The sequence below is a fragment of the Elaeis guineensis genome, chromosome 14 (assembly GCF_000442705.2).
Source record: "Elaeis guineensis isolate ETL-2024a chromosome 14, EG11, whole genome shotgun sequence".
Lineage (NCBI taxonomy): Eukaryota > Viridiplantae > Streptophyta > Magnoliopsida > Arecales > Arecaceae > Elaeis > Elaeis guineensis.
In genome coordinates this window covers 66,942,641-66,960,538 of record NC_026006.2, presented here as the reverse complement: position 1 = coordinate 66,960,538, position 17,898 = coordinate 66,942,641, and the positions used below count along the sequence as shown (strand labels likewise).

General features: G+C 36.4%; 1 non-coding gene across 1 annotated transcript; it reads right to left on the bottom strand.

The window, feature by feature from the left end:
* Positions 1 to 4,828: 4,828 nt before the first annotated feature.
* LOC140853865 (small nucleolar RNA R71) lies at positions 4,829 to 4,935 on the bottom strand. Its single transcript, XR_012137008.1, has one exon. It is a non-coding gene; the product is annotated as a small nucleolar RNA R71 (small nucleolar RNA).
* Positions 4,936 to 17,898: the final 12,963 nt, after the last annotated feature.

The following is a 17,898-nucleotide window of genomic DNA, read 5'->3' as shown; positions in this document are numbered from 1 at the left end:
CGTTACGTTGTTGACGAAACCTCGTGCACATGGACAAAAATCATTCAGACCGGCACTCAAGAAGGAAATACACGGCGGTCGGCAGAGCAGCAAATACGATATATATATATTTTTAAAAAATATATCAACAAAATATCAACCTCATTGTTTTAAAAAAAAATTATATATCACATTCTCTTTCTATCCTATTTCTAAAATATATTTTTTTATTGATATATACTATACAAAAATAATATATATCAATTAAATAAATTATATAGTAAACCAATATATATATATATATATTTAAATAAATAGAGATGTAGTTTTTAAACTATGATATTCATCAATATATAATACAAATGAGATACACTTAATAAATTAATTATCTAACAATCCAATATATATATAGGTAAATTAATGCATTGTTTTGGGAGTATCATTTTTATCAGTATATACTACATGACCATATAATATATATTTGTTGATTTCTTGATAATGCTGTAAGTTTTTCTAATATACATCCAATAGTGATCCAACGCACATCTTCAGATAAATCGATATACAGTATATAGAATATATTTTTTACCTGGATATATATATTGGATCACTGTTAAATTTGTATCAAAGAAGTTTGCAGTATGTTTCAAAAATTCAATAAGCATGTATTATCTAGTTATGTAGTGTTTGTTGATCAACATTATATTCTAAAAACTGTATATCGATTTAATTGAAAAGATATATTAGATTACTAGATAACTAATTTGTTAAGTATGTATTACCTAACTATATATTGTATACTGATAAATTTCATATTCTAAAAATTATATAACAATTTATATAGAGATATATATTGACTTACTGGATGATTAATATTTTTAGTATATATTACTTGGCTATGTCGTATGTACCAATTAAAAAGTATGTTTCAAAAAATGAAAAAAAAATAGAACACCATATTCTTTTAATTACAAGACTAATAACTCCATTAACAAAAAAATTTTAATTTTTATATTCATATATTAAAATGGATATTATAAAAAATATGGTAAGATCAGAAGTTCGCTCTATATTTATTTCTATCATGTTTACCCCATATGATTTTTGTTCCATGCAAACATCCATACTACTGAGAAATGAAAACAATCCTAGAGAAAAATGAGTAGCATAGGCAAATACATGACTAATATCTATAAGCTCTTCAGTCACGAAATTACCAAATCCTCTAAGGGGGTGTTTGGTTAGCAATCGGAATCGAAATAGATTGGAATCGGAATCGAAATGGTCAAATTATTTGAAGTGTTTGGTTTGTGATCAAAATTGGAATCAGAATATATGATTCTCATTTTTGTTGTTTGATTCATACAAAGATAGAAATTTGAGTCAATTCAATTTTTTATTTTTTTTCTTAACTAAAATTTTTAAAAATTAATTATTTTAAAAATTGATATTAAATAAAAATTAAACATAATAATAATATCTTTAATTTTTTTTAAAAAATTATTATTAAAAAAAATATAGATAGCAAATACTATTTTATCATGAAAATATTATTATATATATATATATAAATAGAAAATCAGTCCCGACCCAATAAACCCCCCGGCCCTGGCCCTACCACTCGCACCCTACAGTCCCTCTCCTCCCCAATGCCACGTCCGTAAAGGTGATATCTTTTCTCCAGTGTCTCCTTCCTCTCTCCTTCCTCCTCCTTCGGTTGTTGAAACCCTCGCTCGATCTATAAATCGATGGAGGCAGCGGCGCTGTAGCGCATCAGGCTCGCCTTCTCCTCCCAATTTATTGTCGCCGCCTCTGAGGCCTTCGATGACCCCTTCGACCTCGTCCGTTCCATCTCCATCGAGCTCGTCAAGCTCTCCACCACCGTCGATCTCTCCTCCTTCTCTTCCTCCTCTCACCTCAACCTCCACTGCTGTAAATAAGCAAGGCCGTGCGGTGGCTCGTCATCGAGCTCCAACACGGTGCCAGGGCTGCCACTGTCACCGCTCTCCATCCCCACATCTCCATCGGGCTTCTTCCAAAACTCCATCGTGGCCAGCCTTGGATCTATGAACTACGAGAAGAGGGCTGGGATCATCGCTGATGACAGTGGCCGAAGCCCTAGGGAAAGGAGAAGGGGTCTTCTTGTGGGAAGGCTTCTTGAGGCGATCACGATTCTTGATGATTTATGTCACAAATTGACATAAAAAGTATCAATTAATATCTAAATTATCTAACTTTATTAAGAAATTGATACTTGTTATTATATTTTGCAGAAGAAGAGATCATCAATAGAAAGAACAAGGAAAGAGGATTCCAACGGCGCAAATTTTATGCAAAACGGAGTTAAATTGACCCAGGAATTGAAGAATGAAGAAAGAAGACTCAATTGGGTCAAACCCGAGTCAAATCAGATCAAAATTGATCAAAAATCAACTGATTTGGTGATCTGGTTAGCCGCCTGGTCCACAGCAACAGGCGCATGGACCATGGACCCATCGGCGCACCATAAATCCCCTAAAATCTCTTAGTCCCACATCGGAAGTTTTGAAAACCTTATAACCCCCAAATGCCTATAAAAAGCCCCCAAAGGCCCTTGTTTTATGTATTCTTCCTTCCGATCAAGCTTGTAACCCTAGATAGTGGGGTTTTTAGCTCTCTTTTCAAGCCTTGAGCTTTGAGGTTTTTGTAATAAATTTTTTTTATATATAAAATCTTCTTTTTATGCAATTTCATCTCTTTACATTATGCAATTTATTTTTCTTGCAATTAGGATAGTTTAATTTATGCAATTTAATTTTATGCAATTAGGTTAGTTTAAATTATGCAGTTTAAATTTATGCAATTAGGATAGTTTAATTTATGAAATTAGGGTAGTTTATTTTTCTGTATTTAAATTTGTAAGTAGATTTAGATCATGTCTAGCTAAGCATCCCTTCTAGGGTTTGCGATGAAGCTAGATCATGAGTAGGGATTTTATATAGGGTTCTTTCTTTTTCTTAGGGTTTCTTTTTCTTCCTCTTTTGCCAAGAATTTTTGATGAACTACAGTTGGGTCAGAGTCCCTTCATAGTTCATGCTTGATTCAGTGCATAGGAGGAGAAAACCCTAAGGGATCCTAGTTACTATTCCCCTGTAAAGAATCTTGATAGGTTATCGTTGGGCCTTAGTCCCTTCATAATCTATGCTTGGGAAAGACAAGAGGAGTAGTCGTTAGGATCAATAAGAAAAATTTTAGGTAGAATTCCCTAATCTAGATCTAGTGGATTCAAAAACCCTAGATCCTTAGTCTTATTGTCTTTAGCAAACAACTTTCGACTTTCGATTTTTGTTAAAGCTCACTTGAGCATAGATTTGAAAATCATTTTTAAAACCAAGTCTCTGTGGGATCGACCCGTACTCGCTGGTCGTGCTACTCTGCACACCGTGCGCTTGCGGTTTTATTTACAAATTTTAAGATTTGAACATCAAGTTTTTGGCGCCGTTGCCGGGGATTTGGCGTTTTAAAGTATTTTCAAATATTTGTTCTTCGTGCGTTATAACTCTCTTTTTTTTTCTTTAGGTTTCTATATTTAGTTGGTGATTGCTGGAAAACTCAGGTACGCTTCTAATTTCTCTTTTATTATTTTTAGTTAATTACTTTTGCTTTTAGACCTAATCATTTGAATTTACTTAATCACAAAAAAAAAATATATATAAAACAAAACAAAAGACATTTCATAATCGTGAAGTAAAATATCAAAATAAAAAAAAAATTCTAAATTAAAATCTTTTACATTCTTGGTCATCTTGTTTATTTGTATTTGCATTTTCATAATTAATCTAAGGGCATCAACCCATTAACAAGATAAGGTGGGGATTTCATTACCCTTCCTTAGCCCAAAAACCATCTCCATCATATTGCATTACCTAGACTTTTAATCTTAAAATCAATTAGACGTCAACCTTAAGGAATTCGAGCTCAATAGGACAAGGAACCCTAAGAGTTCTACCAAGTTTGAGTTGTTTGATTAGTTGGTGTCTAGGCAAGTCCCTGAGGGTGGTTTGTTAAATTGGTTCAGTTGCTGGCCTGGCCAACTCGTTTGGTGTCTAGAAAGGCAACGATGAGTGAACCTCCCACCTCTTATACTTACCTGGCTAACTAGTTGATCAATCTCCACTTGGAAGGTTTGAAGGGTCATCTTGGAACAGTTAGGAGCTGTCTAGATTTAGGTTAACCCTAGGATAGATTGAGTTTAATTTATTGATTCACTTGTTTGAAAAAAAAAAAATTTAAAATTTAAATTAATTTGGTTACTTTTCTTTAGATTTAGGACTCCTTAGGATCTTCTCTTTAGAACTTTTTCTCTTTTCTTTCTTTTCCTTATACATAAAAATTTTATTAAAAAAAAAAAAATTGTATAAACATCGAGAACCGTACACTTCGTGTGTGGAGAAGAGTGTCGGGTCGTCTAGTTAGAATTGAGTCAATTCCTGTTGTTCCAATGGCTGAACCAATCCAACCCATGACCCTTAAGGATTTGTGTTATCCAGTTGGCTCCATCCAACCATCTTGTATCAGGTTGCCACAACCCACAGCTAACAATTTTGAAATCAAACCTCAAATCATAAATATGCTTCCAAAATTCACAGGATTAGAGGATGCTTATATATTTATTAGAGAATTTGAGGAGGTATGTGCAACCATGAAACTGCAATTAACAGAGGATGAGGTCAAACTTAGATTAATCAACTTTGCCCTTAAGGACAATGCTAAGAAGTGGCTTTATAGTCTGCCAAACTATTCTGTCACTACCTGGGAGGGCTTTGTGAGAACATTTTTAAAAAAATATTTCCCCCATCATAAAACAGCTAGGATTAGGAATGAAATAAATCAATTTTACCAACTAGCTGGTGAATCATTTTGGAAGTACTTTGATCGTTTCAAGAATCTTTTGACCCAATGCCCACACCATGGAATAGAAACTTGGAGACTATGCCAGATCATCTATGAGGGGTTAGATTCAAACTCAAGAACCATGCTAGAGTCCATGTGCCAAGGCCAATTTATGGACAAAGAAACTACTGAAGCTTGGCAATTCTTAGAAGATCTAGCCGAGAAAAATTTACAGTGGGAAACAACTAGGGAACCTGATAAAGCTACACCTTCAAGAGGAGGAATGCATCAAATTCAACCAACCCTAGCATCAGAGGCCAAGATTGCAACCTTAACACGTAGATTGGAAGCCTTAGAATTACAGAGACCAGCCAATGTAAATCAAATATCTGCACCCATGTGTAAAGGGTGCAATGCACCAGACCATGTCTTAGAAGAATGTTCCTACTCGAATGAGTGTGCACAGGTGAATGCCACCTATCAAGGACCATTGAACAATCCTTATGCACCCACATATAACCCAGGTTGGAGGAATCACCCGAATTTCTCATGGTCCCAGAATCCTAATGTAGGCAATCCAAATTTCAATCAGCAAAATCTAAGGTCCAACCCAGTAATGAACAACCCGCCAGGCTTCCATGATAATGACAAGAAAATTACCTCTTTAGAGAAAAGCCTAGAAGCCATGATGAAAACACATACCAGCTTTATGCAAACTACGGGTCAACTCATAAATAATAACACCCAAGCTATAGCCCGTCTGGAAATGCAAGTAAGTCAGCTGGCTTCGACCATTAGTGAACGAGAACATGGTAGGTTACCTAGCCAACATGAGCCAAATCCTAGGAACCAAAATGGTCCACGACCCCAACAAGGAAACCAAGTTAATGGTATAAATGCCATTCATACCTTAAGATCAGGAAAACAAATAGACAATAAGGTAGTTGCACTTGATGATATAGATGACTCATCTGCCGAGTCACCTTCTAAAACTACTACCTTTCAACCTCAAGCACCAGAAACTGAAAATTCACCTAGTCCAGTACTTAAAAGTCCTAGAGCTCCTTTTCCAAACAGACTGAAATCCAATAAATCTGAACATTTAGACAAAATTTTAGAGGTATTTAAACAAGTCCAAGTTAATATTCCTCTTTTAGATATAATCCATCAGGTTCCAACTTATGCCAAATTTTTAAAAGATCTCTGCACTAGGAAAAGGACCACTAATGTACCAAAGAAAGCATTTTTGGCTGCAAGTGTCAGTTCATACCTATCTAGCCATGTGCCAATTAAATATAAGGACCCTGGAGCTCCAACAATTTCTTGTGTTATTGGAGAAATCAATATAAAAAAGGCCTTGCTAGATCTAGGAGCTAGTGTGAATATCCTTCCATATTCGGTGTATGAACAACTAGGATTAGAAAAACTTCAACCTACTGGGATCACATTACAGTTAGCCGATAGATCTCTCAGGATCCCTAAGGGAATGGTCGAGGATGTTCTGATAAAGGTTGAAAATTTCATTTTTCCTGTAGATTTTATTGTTTTAGAGACTGAGCCAGTTGCGAATCCTAAAGGACATATACCTGTCATTTTAGGAAGACCATTCTTAGCTACGGCCAATGCTGAAATCAATTGTCGAAATGGTCTAATGAAGTTATCCTTTGGGAATATGACCATTGAGCTTAATATTTTTAACTTAGAACAGGAATCCTCTTCTCATGCTGATGTCAATGTAGTCCAAGATGGTATTTATGAATCCATTGACATTAGTGATGATGAAGTCGACCTAGAGTCTAACCCCTGGTTAATCCATGAGTCTGAGGATGTCAATGAAATACTTAAAGAAAATCAGATTAATCAGGAATCGACACTTCCTACTGAACCAATCATTGAGATGGTGAACTCATCACCTAAACCATCGATAGAGGAAGCACCCATTTTAGAACTGAAGCCCCTCCCAGAACATCTCAAGTATGCATATCTAGGACCCAAAGAAACTTTGCCTGTAATTATTGCATCAGACCTAGATCCCAAGCAAGAGGAGGAGTTATTGTCAGTTCTAAAAGCAAATCAAGAGGCAATAGGTTGGACCATAGCAGATATCAAAGGAATAAGCCCTTCTATAGTTCAACATAGAATATACTTAGAGGAAGAGGCTAAACCAACAAGAGAAGCCCAAAGAAGGCTTAATCCAGTTATGAAGGATGTAGTTAAAAAGGAGATTCTGAAACTCCTAGATAGTGGAATAATTTATCCTATTTCTGATAGCTCTTGGGTAAGCCCAGTTCAAGTAGTACCCAAGAAATCTGGGATAACAGTGGTCCAAAATGATGCAAACGAACTTATCCCAACTAGGACCCAAACGGGATGGAGGGTCTGTATAGACTATAGAAAGTTGAATGCTGCGACAAGGAAAGATCACTTTCCTTTGCCATTTATTGATCAAATGTTGGAAAGACTAGCCGGACAAGAGTTTTACTGTTTTCTTGATGGATACTCCGGTTACAACCAGATCCCCATAGCCGCTGAAGATCAAGAAAAGACTACATTCACCTGTCCATTTGGTACTTTTGCCTATAGACGAATGCCCTTTGGACTATGTAATGCACCGGCAACCTTTCAGAGATGCATGATCAGCATATTTTCAGATATGATAGAACGATTTCTAGAAATTTTTATGGATGACTTTTCTGTTTTTGGTCTAACCTTCTCCGAATGTCTGAATCACCTGCAATTAGTTCTAGAACGATGTAAGGAGAAGCACCTAGTTCTCAACTGGGAAAAATGTCAGTTTATGGTCAAACAGGGAATAGTTCTTGGCCATGTCATTTCTAAAAAGGGGATTGAAGTGGACAAGGCCAAAATAGATCTAATTGCAAGTCTTCCACCACCTAAATCTGTGAAAGAAATACGTTCATTTTTAGGTCATGCTGGATTCTATAGAAGGTTTATTGCCAACTTTAGCAAAGTAGCACGTCCACTGACTAATCTTTTGGCAAAGGATACTAAATTTGAATTTACTCATGAGTGCTTGGAATCCTTTGAATTTCTAAAAAATGCACTTGTATCAGCTCCAATCATTCATCCTCCTGTCTGGTCTGAACCATTTGAATTAATGTGTGATGCGTCCGATCATGTTGTGGGCGCAATCTTAGGTCAACGAATAAATAAGCTGCCTAGAGTGATATATTATGCAAGTAAAACCTTAAATGATGCGCAGCTTAACTACACCACAACTGAGAAGGAGTTCCTTGCCGTTGTCTTTGCTTTAGAGAAATTTAGATCTTATTTGGTTGGGACCCACACCATTGTTTACACCGATCACTCAGCCATTAGACATCTCCTAGCAAAGAAGGATGCCAAGGCACGTTTAATCAGATGGATTTTGCTCCTTCAAGAATTTGACCTAGAAATTAGGGACAAGAAAGGCACTGAGAACGTTGTAGCAGATCATTTGTCCCGAATTCCAGTCGCACCATCTAGTGAACCACCCATCAATGAATCTTTTCCAGATGAGCAACTCATGTCTGTGTCTGCTGAACCTTGGTTTGCTGATATTGTAAATTATTTAGCCATAGGTAAGATACCTTCTCATTGGACTAAGCAGGATAAATATAAATTCTTTGCCCAAGTGAAGTATTTCATTTGGGATGATCCTTATCTTTTTAAACAATGTCCTGATCAAATTATTAGAAGGTGTATCCCAGATAACGAAGTCATGAATATTTTATCTTTTTGTCATGATCAAGCATGTGGGGGTCACTTCGCGTCTAAGAAAACTGCTGCTAAGGTTCTCCAATGTGGTTTTTATTGGCCCAATTTGTTTAAGGATGCTCACGAATATTGTAAAAATTGTGCTCAATGTCAGAAAATGGGCCGAATCACCAAGCGACACATGATGCCACTCAACCCAATCTTGGTAGTTGAAGTTTTTGATGTTTGGGGGATCGATTTCATGGGACCATTTCCAAATTCCTTTGGAAATGAATATATTCTAGTAGCAGTTGATTATGTTTCAAAATGGGTAGAAGCAATTGCATGTAGAACACCCGATAGCAAAATGGTCATTAAGTTTCTTAAAGAAAATATTCTCTCCCGTTTCGGTATTCCTAGGGCAATCATTAGTGATCGGGGAACCCATTTTTGTAACCGACCTTTTGCAACATTGATGAAAAAGTATAATGTCACCCACAAATTGGCCACACCATATCATCCTCAAACTAGTGGGCAAGTTGAAGTGTCAAACCGACAAATCAAACAGATCCTGGAAAAAACTGTTAATGCCAATAGAAAGGATTGGTCTTTAAAATTAATTGATGCACTTTGGGCATACCGAACCGCTTTCAAGACCAATCTAGGAATGTCTCCTTATAGGATTGTGTTTGGTAAACCATGTCACTTGCCTATTGAGATAGAACACAAAGCCATGTGGGCCATCAAACAACTAAATACAAATTTGAACGATGCTGGAAACCATAGGAAGCTTCAATTGAATGAATTAGAAGAACTTAGAAATGAAGCCTATGAAAATGCAAGGATATACAAGGAACGAACCAAAGCATTTCATGATCAATCAATTATAAGAAAAACTTTCAATATCGGACAAAAGGTGCTCTTATATAACTCTAGATTATATCTGTTTCCAAGAAAGCTTAGGTCTAGATGGACAGGACCATTTTTAGTAAAGGAAATTTTTTCACACGGAGCTGTTGAGATTGAAAACCCAAGTAATGGTGTTATCTTTAAAGTTAATGGTCAATGATTAAAACTATTCTTGGAATTACCTGTCAAGACTGTTGAAGATGCCATGGTTCTTTATGAACCAACTTATTCTGATTAAGTTGCTTCGAGGTTTGGTCTGGCTGAAGACATAAAACTTAGCGCTTCTGGGAGGCAACCCAGCTTATTTAATTTCTAATGCTTTCTTTGTTTTCAGGACAAATAAATTAGATAAACTCCATTGGGGACAATGTCGGTCAAGTTGAGGGGAGAGCTTGAACAAAATCAGGTGTTATCATTTCCTTTTCCTTCCACTATGAGTTATTTCTTGCATTTAATATATTATGTAAAAAAAAAAAAAAATAATAAAAATATATATATATATATATATATATGAAATAAATTAATCTATAAAAGAAATAAGAGTAAGTTAGAAAGTATTTGCTAATGTAGTGAGTCACGGAGAAGATTAGCTGGTTAGACTCTTGGTGGCTTAGGTCATTTAAAGACTATTAGCACTTCCAATTGCACATGCACACTAACAAGGTAAAGTAGGTGTTAATTGTAAGGCCAATTAAGGATTTGAGTATTATTTAAATTAGATAATTTTTTCTACACCCCAATTGAAGAAATTTGAATTTAAGGAAAGAGCTACCTGCCTGAAATAAAATGCAAAACACAGAGTAAATGTGGATTGTCCTAAGCCTAGTAACCGGGTCTCTTCACCTAAGTCAAGTGTTGAGATTCGCGTCAAACGGTGGTGGGAAGGCCAGGATGCTCAGCAAAAAAAAAAAAAAAAAAAAAAAAAAAAAAAAAACAGTGTGAAAGCTACCTTAGTTCTTTGTTTAATCTGGGGTGTATAGAAAATTAATCGAACTAAGTTATGAAAAATGATACAATTGGCCTGTACAAGTTAATACTGAAATACTAAGTTAGTTATCACTCACACAAGTGCTATAAAACTTTAAGTGTACTCTAAGAAAGCTTCTAAGTAGACTGACTACCGATTCTAATTCGAAGCTCATTACTTAGTAATACTAAAAAATTTCTTGAATTTCGATCTTAAATTAATTTGCAAAGGAAGGATCTTTTTGGAATATGATCTTATTTTGGTACATTGCTAAGGGACTAGCAATGATTAAGTTGGGGGGTGTGATTTATGTCACAAATTGACATAAAAAGTATCAATTAATATCTAAATTATCTAACTTTATTAAGAAATTGATACTTGTTATTATATTTTGCAGAAGAAGAGATCATCAATAGAAAGAACAAGGAAAGAGGATTCCAACGGCGCAAATTTTATGCAAAACGGAGTTAAATTGACCCAGGAATTGAAGAATGAAGAAAGAAGACTCAATTGGGTCAAACCCGAGTCAAATCAGATCAAAATTGATCAAAAATCAACTGATTTGGTGATCTGGTTAGCCGCCTGGTCCACAGCAACAGGCGCATGGACCATGGACCCATCGGCGCACCATAAATCCCCTAAAACCTCTTAGTCCCACATCGGAAGTTTTGAAAACCTTATAACCCCCAAATGCCTATAAAAAGCCCCCAAAGGCCCTTGTTTTATGTATTCTTCCTTCCGATCAAGCTTGTAACCCTAGATAGTGGGGTTTTTAGCTCTCTTTTCAAGCCTTGAGCTTTGAGGTTTTTGTAATAAATTTTTTTTATATATAAAATCTTCTTTTTATGCAATTTCATCTCTTTACATTATGCAATTTATTTTTCTTGCAATTAGGATAGTTTAATTTATGCAATTTAATTTTATGCAATTAGGTTAGTTTAAATTATGCAGTTTAAATTTATGCAATTAGGATAGTTTAATTTATGAAATTAGGGTAGTTTATTTTTCTGTATTTAAATTTTGTAAGTAGATTTAGATCATGTCTAGCTAAGCATCCCTTCTAGGGTTTGCGATGAAGCTAGATCATGAGTAGGGATTTTATATAGGGTTCTTTCTTTTTCTTAGGGTTTCTTTTTCTTCCTCTTTTGCCAAGAATTTTTGATGAACTACAGTTGGGTCAGAGTCCCTTCATAGTTCATGCTTGATTCAGTGCATAGGAGGAGAAAACCCTAAGGGATCCTAGTTACTACTCTCCTGTAAAGAATCTTGATAGGTTATCGTTGGGCCTTAGTCCCTTCATAATCTATGCTTGGGAAAGACAAGAGGAGTAGTCGTTAGGATCAATAAGAAAAATTTTAGGTAGAATTCCCTAATCTAGATCTAGTGGATTCAAAAACCCTAGATCCTTAGTCTTATTGTCTTTAGCAAACAACTTTCGACTTTCGATTTTTGTTAAAGCTCACTTGAGCATAGATTTGAAAATCATTTTTAAAACCAAGTCTCTGTGGGATCGACCCGTACTCGCTGGTCGTGCTACTCTGCACACCGTGCGCTTGCGGTTTTATTTACAAATTTTAAGATTTGAACATCACTTGACGACGAGGTCGATGAGGGAGGTAGGGAAGCCGGTCTGGATGATGAGGGAGGTGCCATGCTCAGGCCGACTGATGTCGGAGATGATTTTTTTTTAATCTCATTCCATGGGAATGAGATTTTGACTCCGTTGGGATGAGACTGGATTCGGTTACTTAAGGAATGGATCATTCCCATTCCTCTCTGGAATAAAAATCGAAATAAGACTCCCTCCAATCAAATAGTTGGAATGAGAGTCATCCATTTCGATTCCTATTTTAGTCCTTAATTATCCCAACCAAACACCTCCTAAATTCTACCATCGAACAACTAGACCTGGCTGATAGATTTGATTAACGTTACATATTATAATCTCAATGATAGCAATGTAAGTTTATCTTGGGTCATCCTATTTTTCTCTTTTATGAAGATCTACATCTAGAATATGATCAAAAATCTATTTGAAATTACATTGGTAAGAGAGAGTCATAAGAGTTTCATCGGAGAAAGAAGCTTCTAGTGCTAAGGTTTTGTCTTCCCCTTCGGGCGAGGTTTGTGGGGCTATGCTACGGGAGTCTTCAATTGATCGTTTAATGGCACAGATTCAAAAGGAAAGAGGATGATTTCTCCATCCTCTCCTCTGTTATCGGGGAATCCTGATGTGAGTCTTCCGAATTTGGGCCAAATCTGTGTTGGGAATAGTATCCCAAAACCAATCGTCAGCCTGTTGACGGTTGTGCTCCTTTTGTATTAGTACATGAATTATAAATAAATAAAAGTTATTTTGGTATTTTTTTATTACAAATGTTTCATCTTCTAATGAACTCCTGTGTTGTGGTGAAGTCCTTAGGACTATTTAGACTTGACAAAGGAGGATTTGTCGCTTAGTCCTTAAACATGTTTGCGACCAAATGATACGTTGTTACCAAGGACGACAATGTTTATCGAGCATAGGTCGTTGTGTGCCATATGGGTCGGTTGTCCTCATAACCAAAGAGTGTGGAGACACTGGTATGGCATACAGGTGAGATGTAATGGTACATCTGCACTGAACGTGACCAACTTCGGAGATATTTCTGCTGTCTAGATTTGCTACGATGGGATATGGGTATAAATGTCCCTCCGACCTGAGACCGCCACGGTGACTTGCAAGCAACTCACTGTACTTAAGCACTGGACTACCTGAATTTCTAATTCAATGACGGAAGGCTGCTGGGTGTAGTCAAGTACTTGACTTATCGGTGCGTGTGTCAAGATGAGATTGACCACTCCAGTTTAGGAGCTGTGTACAGTCGTATTTTAATTTAGCAAAACTTTGGTCAGGGTAGTCCTAGTGAGGAGTCACAGGACTAATTGAGTTGAGCACGATTCGGATGATATCATCAGGGTTGACAGTTTAACCCTGAGTCGTCCTAAACACAGGGATCAAAAGGGATGAATTATACGGTAACCATATTCACGTAGGTTCTGAATGTTGCGATTGCGATTATTCGACCTATCCGATCGTCGGGTACCATTGCTAGATGATCATTTCGATTAGTACAGAAATTAATTCCTGTGCTACCGGCTTAGGTTCGAACCTGCGGGGTCACACACATTAGTGGTTTCTTTCTGATCAGATGGCTGATTATGAGTCTTATGTGTCTGAAACTTTATGATTGAGAATTAGGATTCTCTGATCATGAGTTCCACACATTTTGGGTACCGGAGTCAAAATTTTGAATTTTAAATTTTGAATTTGAAATTTGAACTCTTTGATCAGGGTTTCATATCGATGGTCTCTGATGCCTGATTGCCCATCGGATTTGGACTCAATATTTATGAGAGGTTTAATTAGTGATTTGATCGCTAATTAACTCAATTTGATTGAGTAATTATTTTTGGATCAAGTCCAATTGAATTGGATTCAGTTTGGATTGACCCGATTAGGTTAAATGTTGACCTAATCGCTAAGGTGGTTTAGTCTCTGATTTGATCAGGGGTTAGGTTTAGTTAATTTCTGATTTGATTAGGATTTTATTGAGCCTAATTAAGCCTAATTAAGTTAGATTTAATTTATTCTAATTGTGCTTAACCTATTTAGATTAGGTTGGCTCAATTAGGTTCAAACCACCTTGACTTTTCTCCCTGCGCCACCTTACTTCTTCTGTGCATATTTAAATTCACGAGAAGCAACTTCTTATGAATTTTCTCCACGCAGAAGCCATCCCACGCCCACCCTTGTGCGCCAAATATCTGGATAAAAATAAGTTGTTTGGCCATTCAAATTCAAAAGAAAGTTTGAATTTGAATGAGCAACCAACTAATCCATGCGCCATGGTCTTATCTTGTACGCCCCATATTTTACATGAGAAAATATTTCTCGTGTAAACTCTCCACACACAAATCAACTCACGCTCCTTCTCTTCTCATGCACAAGTGGATAGGGATGAGTTGGTTTTGCATTTGAATTCAAATTTGATTTGAATTCAAATGTGCAACCACTTATCTTTATCCTCTCACGCGGATAAGACACGTTCGATGTTGTTTTAAAAAGAGAAGAAAGGTGGGACGTGCGTAAAAATTTTAGAAGAGAAACTTTGGGGCATGAGGAAAGTTTGTGCGTAAGGTGAAGGTCCAAAACCTTCCGAGAGAAAAAGAAAGAAAAGAAAGAAAATTGAGCGCAGGGTTTCTAGTGTGTACCCTAGGGTTTCTACCTAGGGTTTGGGAAGTGAGATTGGTGTGCCACGAGTGTCGTGAGTCTATCAAATTTTAGAGAGAGATCCATCAGCCTCTCAAGCAACCGTGCAAATGATCCAGAGTATCCGAGGAGTCAGCACACTTTGATCGAAGGAGTTCGATCAACATCTGCCATCAAAAGGGTGAAATCACGAACTAGCATTCGTGAGGAGCTGATCAGACGGGAGCTTCGTGTGGATGATGCGCAGAGGTCAGACATTTGTGTGGCTACGACGTGACGATCAGAGCCCCCCGACGGTGATCAGATTGCGGTGATCGACTACCCACAAAAGGTGATGTGTTCTGAACACAGTACTGTAAAGGGTTTACTGATTCAAATTTGAATTTCAAATTTAAATGCATGCTGCTGTATCATATTTAGATCCTAGTGTAGGGTTAATTAGTATTAATTAATGAGATTAATTAATAATTTTACTGTAAAATAGTAATTTTAAAAAAGTTTTAAAATTACCATTTTGCCCCTGCACTAAATTTTCGCTACAGAAATAAGGCGCAGAAACCAATAAATCTCTAGCCAATTTGAGGCACTTGTTACAGAGAGATGAGGGAGGAGTAACAGTAAGGCTCCTTAACATCGTAACAGTAGCAGAGGAAGATTGCAAAGAAGAAAAAATATCAAATACTTCCACTGTGGTAAGACAGGGCACTACAAGAATGAATGCAAAAAACTTAAAAGAGAAAAGTCAAAAGAAAAAGGTGAATAGAAAGATGACAAAAAGAAGGGTACAGCAGCAGCAACTTCAGATAGTGATGTATTCATTATCTGTGATGATGGATATGTCAACCTCACATATCAGGACTCCACTTAGATAGTTGATTCAGCTGCTTCATATCATGTCATATCATGACATGATTTCTTTACATCCTATATGAAACGTGACTATGGTCAAGTGAGAATAAGAAACAATAGTGTCTCCAAGATTATAAGTATGAGAGATGTATTGCTAGAGACCAACATAGGAGGCAAGCTACCGCTGAAGAATGTTAGACATGTGCCAACATTTGCCTCAACTTGATTTCTATAGGTTGCCTTGATGATGAAGGTTGTTGTAGTATCTTTAATGAAGAGAGATAGAAGCTCACTAGAAGCTCATTGATAAAAGTCAGAGGCTAGAAGTTGGACACTCCCTACAAGATAGAAGCCAGGATATGTAGAAAAGAAATGAATGCTCTTGAAGACTCCTTCATTGAGCTGTGGTATAAGAGATTTGATCACATGAGCAAGAAAGGCCTAAAAATCCTAAAGAAGCAACTCCCGCTAGATTTAAAAGGTACCGCTCTACCATCATGTACTTATTGTTTGGTTGGCAAACAATATAGGTATGTATTTCATAGATTACATCCTCATAGATGTCAGAGTATTCTTGATTTGGTTCATACCGATGCCTGTTCTATGAATACTAAAAGTCTTGATGGTGCTACTTATTTTGTTATCTTTATTGATGATCACTCTAGAAAGATTTGGGTATATCTTTTGAGATTTAAATATTAGGTGATAAATGTATTTAAGTATTTTTATGCAAGTGTCGAAAGAGAGACAGAAAAATAGCTGAAGCATATTCGTGCTGATAATAGCGATAAATATAGAGGTCCTTTTGAGAAGTATTGTAAAGATCTTGGTATTAAGCTTGAGAAGACTGTTTTAAAGATACCTCAGCACAACAGGGTGGTAGAAAGGATGAACAGAATAATTGAGAAAAGGATACGATGTATGCTTTCACATGCTAAACTGCCAACTCATTTTGGGGTGAGGCAATGAGGACTACAATCAATTTAATTAATCTTTCTCCTTTAGCTCTATTGGATGATGACATACCAAATAGAGCGTGAACAGAGGAAGATATTTCCTATAGACACTTGAGAGTGTTTGGCTACCGGGCATTTGTCTATATTCCTAAAGATGAGAGATCCAAGCTTGATAGGAAGGCAAGACAATATATCTTCTTAGGTTATGGATACGAAGAATTTGACTATAGACTGTGGGATCTAGTTGATATGAAGGTGATTAGAAGCAGAGATATTGTGTTCATGAAATATCAAACTATTGAGGATATTGAATAGACCAAAAAAAGACAGTCATTCAGAGATGATCTCAATGACACAGATATAGTCTCTTCATTTGTAGATAATAGAAGAGAGATACAGGGAGATCACCATGAGTCAGTAGATGCTGAGATTCCTATTGATGTTATACGTACACCTAATAAGTCTCCTACAGCTGATGAAGCAGTCTCTGAGCAGCTTGGTAAGCAGGTACTTACAGAGGCAGCACATTTGAGGAGATCTAGTAGGGGGAGACAAGCTTCTATTAGATATTCTACTCATGAGTATGTGTTGTTGACTGATGGAGGAGAACCAGAGAGCTACTAGAAAGCTACTTTAAGTCAGCAAAGTGAAGAGTGGATGACTGCCATGCAAGAGGAGATGCAAAGTTTGTATGACAATCATACATTTGAGCTGGTGGAACTATCTAACGATAAAAAGTACTCAAGAATAAATGGATGTTCAGACTGAAGAATAAAGAGAACAGCTCAAAATCAAGATATAAGGTCAGATTAGTTGTGAAGGGGCTTTGGTCAAAAATAAGATATTGATTTTGAGAAGATCTTCTCATCTGTAGTGAAGATGTAATCTATCAGAGTTGTGCTCAGATTAGCTGCTATCTTGAATCAAGAGATTGATTAGCTTGATGTGAAGACAGCCTTTTTTCATGGTAATCTGGAGGAAGAGGTATACATGGAGCAACCAGAAGCGTTCAAGGTCAAAGATAAAGAGCATCTTGTATACAGGTTGAAGAAGAGCTTGTATGGTCTAAAGCAAGTACCTCGACAGTGATACAGAAAGTTCGAGTCATTTATGATAGATTATGTATATACGAGAATCTCTTCTGATCATTGTATTTTTGTTAAGAGATTTGATGATGATGATTTTACTATACTTCTGCTTTATATTGATGATACGTTTATTGTAGATCATGACAAAAAGAAAATCAATAAGCTGAAAAGGAAGATGAGTAAGTCTTTTGCAATGAAAGACTTAGGATCAGCCAGGCATATTCTTAGTATGAAAATTTTTTGTGATAGAAACAAGAGAAGTTATGACTTTCTCAGGAGAAATACATCGAGAAGGTCCTTGATAAGTTTAACATGAACAAGGCAAAATCA